We start from the raw sequence: 5615 nt of genomic DNA on the forward strand, positions 1-5615 counted from the left end.
ACTTTTCATTGTCTTCTTATCCCACTTTGATTTCTTGCAAATTACAATTCCGGCAATAATCCCTGAAAAATGAAAGAAAGCTTCAGTATGTTTGTGGAACTGATTCTGGGTCCAGCGTTGGGCACAAACGTAGTGTCAGAGACTGTCCAAGACGATAGGTTTTCAATAACTCACTCTTATTCAAATATAGGTAAGTTTCGTTGACAAAGAAACGCTATCTTATTAATAGCTCATAAGGCACTCCGTCTTCAGGCCAGGAGTGGCCGAGTCATCCTCAGTGGAGGACGCGGATAGGAGGGGTGTGCGGTCAGCACACCGCTCTCCCGGTCGTTATGATGGTATTCTTGACCGAAGCCGCTACTGTTCGGTCGAGTAGCTCCTCAGTTGGCATCATGAGGCTGAGTGCATCCCGAAAAATGGCAACAGCGCATGGCGGCCAGGATGGTCACCCATCTAAGTGCCGACCACGCCCGACAGCGCTTAATTTCGGTGATCTCACGGGAACCGGTGTATCCACTGAGGCAAGGCCGTTGCCGTTATTAATAGCTCATGTAAAATTTAATCAGAATTTTAATAGTTTCTTTAAACTTACCAGAAGATGATCCAGAATTTCTAAGAAGGTCGTCTGCGTAACAGTGATAACAATGAACGTTCACTAAACAACTAATTTCTCGTCAGTGACCATGAAAAAAGGGAAGTGGCGTGAGAAACAACAAGCAAACGTGCTCCTCTACAACTGTAGAAGTCACTTTCTGCCTTCTACATTCTATCCTGTTCATGGCTATTTGGCCGCCCCGATAGCTGAGTGGTCAGCGTGACGGATTGCCGTCCTACGGGCCCGAGTTCGATTCCCGGTTGGGTCGGGGATTTTCTCCGCTCAGGGACTGGCTGTTGTGCTGTATTCATCATCATTTCGCCCTCCGGCGCGCAGGTCGCCCAGTGTAGCGTCGAACGTAGTAAGACCTGCTGCAAGGCGGCCGGACCTGCCCCGCGAGGTGCCTCCCGGCCAATGACGCCAAACGCTCATTTCCATTTTCCACGGCTAATTCAAATCTGTCTGGTGCTGGGACCAGCTCACCACTGAGGCAACCTCCCCCAACGATTTTAAGGATTTTTGATCAGGTTCTTTTGATATCACCTTATATCTGCTACACAAAGTTCGGCCATATGTAACTGACAAGTTTGGTTTTATAAGGAACCAAGATCATTTCCAGCACAGGGTGCTCTAAAATTCCTGTTACAGATTTCTAGGACTTGTAAAGGGGACTGAGTAAATCATATTTTGGATTGGAACCCATGTTCGGAAACCTTCCGTTTCCCTGCTACAACCGTTTAAAAACATGTTGGTAACGCGACCACTTCCAGTACACCACTTGTTTTACAGTTCCATTCATTAGTAACCAAAGAAACGAAACTTAATAAGTTTTCACATAAACTACTGCTTACAGTTAAACATAAACTGTTTTCGTCATTTTCGAAGGAGGATTAGCATTCTGATCACTACAAGTACGGTTAGATTTGGCGACCACCATGTTCGGTGCACACATTGTTCCTACGAATGACATTGTGGTACATACGCTCTGTCACACCTCGTGTCTCTGCAATCTGTCCTGCCACCAAACCTTCTGTCTCTACAGGTCTCATCAATCAAACTCTTCATTCCACCTCCGAGGAAAAAGTCTAGTGGAGTCAAATCCGGTGATCGTGGGGGCCATGCGATTGGATCACTTTCCATCTGTACAAATGGTTCAAATGGCTGCTGAGGTCATCAGTCCCCTAGAACTTAGAACTACTTAAACCTAACCTAAGGACATCACACACATCCATGCCCGAGGCAGGATTCGAACCTGCGACCGTAGCGGTCGCGCAGTTCCAGGCTGTAGCGCCTAGAACCGCTGGGCCACACTTTCCATCTGTACCCGAATCGCTGGTCCAGATGTTCCCGAACGTCACGTGAAAAGTGAGCGGATGCGCCGTCGTGCTGAAACCACATGTCTTGGCGGACGTCCAACGACACAGCATCCAACAACAGGCCAAATACTTGTTGTAGGAAGGTCAACTAGTTGGGTCTCGTGAGCTTGGTTGGAGTCAAATAGTGTCCAATCAAAAATACCTGCCGACACATTGATACTAGATCTGTATGCGTGGCATGTGGGTTTTCGACTGCCCAGACATGGCTGTTTCGAGAACTGAAAACACGATCCCCAGGGGCTCGTCGATGCAGCCGCGCTGAAACTGTGTACTCATTAGTGACTGTATCTTTTGGAGGTGGTATGGATGTACTTGTTGGTCATGAAGGATATACCAGGCGGTGTCGGGAGGAACACCCATGGCCCGCACAGTTCTTCGTGTACTCTTTAACGGGTTATCTTCAACGTGATGCAGTACTGCCTCTTCCAATCCGGGTGTGCGGCGTCTTCTTGGAACACCATAGTCACGCCTGCTGAAGGTACACCTTTCTCGAAGCCGTTGCGTAATTCTGGCGGAAAGTGTATGCAGTGGAGTCGGACGTTGAGGATAACGATCTTGATAAAGGCGACCAGCAGCTCTTCCATTACAGTGAGCTTCGCCATACAGAGGGATCATATCTGTGTATTCCACAAACCTACGCAGCCATATTTCTCTAACATTCACAGACACGTGAATAAGGCTCGAATCAGATGAGAGAGGTAGGATAGACATTAAATGACATCAGCCGATTCGATGTAAGCATCCACCCACCATGACTACCCTGTTGTATACCTAACTAAGGAACATGTTTTCAAACGGCTGTAGCACGGTGGAAACGGTACGTTTCCAGACAAGGGTTCCTGTTCCAAATTTTGTCTAACAAGCTCCCTCTACAAGCCTCTACAAGTCCTCAAAGTTTGTAAGGGGAATTTTAGGGCATCCTGAATAGGTCGACAAGCAGCATTAAAAATATTGAACTATGTTCCCTGTTCATTCTTACGTTGCGGCGTTTAGCGAACAGGATGAGATGCAGTTAATAAACCAACTTCCAAGACGGCGGTCTTAAGTAATGGCTGTAACTTCCTGCTGCAATTATAAAACTTCTATTTGACTTGTGACAGCGGGTTTAATAAGGCAAGGCGGAAGCAACAGGAGCCTGCAGCCGCTGATGCTCTCACCACTCCGCCTACTTCAGCTCGTCATACCCACTCCATTCCGTTATGGTCGCAGCTCTCAGTTCCTTTGCCGGGAAAAACTGTCTCCCCATACATAGGAATTGGCTGCCTATGGAGGAGTATCGTCTCAGTTGTGTGACACAGTTCGTACCAACTGACGGCAAGTTATCTACTGAAATCGAAATGATGTTCGTAGTCCATCAAGCAGGCCCTCTGCTGATCTTCATTTATACAGGGTGTCCCAGGAGGAATGGGCAATATTCAGAGATATGACAGCAACGCTCAGCTGAAGCACATGCGCTATTCCGAATGGTTTCCGAAATAGATAACATTTAATGTACATTTGTTTTTGGGCTAGTGGAGCTCACGTATGCGTCTTATGCACCTAGCCCATCGTACTTCGTCGCTTTCAATCTCTTTCCTCGGGATGTCTCCCATTACACCAGCTCGCCGGCCTCTGTGGACGAGCGGTTCTAGACGCTTCAGTCCGAAACCGTGCTGCTGCTACGGTCGCAGGTTCGAATCATGCCACGGACATGGATGTGAGTGATGTCGTTAGGTTAGTTAAGTTTAAGTAGTTGTAAGTCTAGGGGACTGATGACCTCAGATGTTAAGTCCCAAAGTGCTTAGAGCCATTTGAGCCATTTGAACACCAGCCCGTTAAATGCGTCGTTGTCCTTGGTGTGGTGTGAATGAAGTACTGCGCAAGACAGAGTGTATCAAAGAGAAGCGTCGGTTAACTGTGGTTTTACACGCACTGGCCAAAATACTACACATGTACACTAATGGAAAATACGCAAATGTAGTGTATGTATACGGCTTTTGCAATGATAGTGCTCCTGCTGCTATCGTAGGATACCATCTACGCTTACCGACATGTCGAATTCCTGATCGCAGAGTGTTTACCAGCTCACTGCGTGAAACTGGTGTTCTTCCAAGTTTCCATTTCTCTTCTGAACGTCTCCGGAGCAGCAACACTTTGTTGAAACGGTGCAGCGTAATCCTACAAACAGTGCACGGCGACTTTCTTTCTGTGCGTATCAGTGCCCGACGAACAGATGTATGGAGAACATTACATGCGGAAAACTTGTACCCATTTCGTACACAGCGTATCCACAATATTCACACTGACGACAGTATCACACGACTTGAATTTTAGTAATGGTTAAACGGAGGTAAACGGGGGTAAAAAAGTTTCCGTTTGAAGGCCGAGCAGTCCAGAATCGATACGCCAATCTGATAAAATCGCTGTCAGCATTAAGGCAACCATCTCACTGACGCACCAAGTTGAAGATAGCCATTTGGTAAAACACTGAGGTGAAGAATTCCGTAACTGCCTGCTGCACATCCTCGTCTGACAGCCGATGATGTGGCTCTAAGGCACGAAACCGATAGTGTCATAATTAAACGGGTTAATGATAGAGCTGTTCGTGGAATTCTTGCTATTAAAAAAGGATCTCACCACATATTCCTCAAAATTTCGAAGATCTTGCACCATTTTACACTGTCAAAAATGGTTCAAATGCCTCTGAGCACTATGGGACTTAACTGCTAAGGTCATCAGTCCCCTAGCACTACTTAAACCTAACTAACCTAAGGACATCACACATAGCCATGCCCGAGGCAGGATTCGAACCTGCGACCGTAGCGGTCGCCCGGTTCCAGACTGTAGCGCCTAGAACCGCTCGGCTACCTCGGCTGGCTTTTACACTGTCCAAAGCTTTTTCCAGATCGGCGAATCCTAAGAACGTGTCTTGATTTTTCTTTAATCTTGTTTCCATTATCAACTGTAACGTCAGAATTGCCTCTCTGGTGCCTTTACGCTTCCTAAAGCCAAACAAAAGCATCATCCAACACATCTTCAATTTCCTTTTTCATTCTTCTGTATATTATTCTTGTCAGCAACTTGGAAGCATGAGCTGTTAAGCTGATTGCGCGATAATTCTCGCAAGCTCTTGCGGTCTTCGGAATTGTGTGGACGATATTTTTGCGAAAGTCAGATGGTATGCCGCCAGACATGTAGGGAAGCAGCCTACTCACGCTGTATAAAATTCACATCAGTCTTTCCATTGTGTGCCAGCCTAGTCCGCTGTAACTATCTCTGACGTCATAAATGTTGCGCAATACTTTAAAAATCAAGTAATTAACCTGAAACGTTTCTATCATGTCAGGAGTAATACTAAATCAATATGTGTTGAATATCAGTTCAATAACTTTAATCATTTTCAAAATTTGGACGTTTTTCTGTAAAAATTATTGGCGCAACAGAGAAGAGCTAGAGACTTAAAAATTTATATTTAGAGTCCTTTTTCATAATAATTTAGTAGAAACAGTATTTTGGATCTCATAAATTAGAATTTTAGTTGAAATTTATAATTTTCTGGTTTTTGTCTTAGAAATTAAGGAAGCAAGGTAGATTAAGTAGGTGAATAAATAAGGCTAGGATGTTTAAATTTAAGTAGAAGGGAGATCCGCTATAATCATAAAGAT

The 5615-nt window shown here is 45.5% G+C and overlaps 1 pseudogene; it reads right to left on the reverse strand.

The window, feature by feature from the left end:
• Positions 1–417: 417 nt before the first annotated feature.
• On the reverse strand, positions 418–535 carry LOC126253791 (5S ribosomal RNA; annotated as a pseudogene).
• Positions 536–5615: the final 5080 nt, after the last annotated feature.

The sequence above is a fragment of the Schistocerca nitens genome, chromosome 4 (assembly GCF_023898315.1).
Source record: "Schistocerca nitens isolate TAMUIC-IGC-003100 chromosome 4, iqSchNite1.1, whole genome shotgun sequence".
Taxonomy (NCBI): Eukaryota; Metazoa; Arthropoda; class Insecta; order Orthoptera; family Acrididae; genus Schistocerca; species Schistocerca nitens.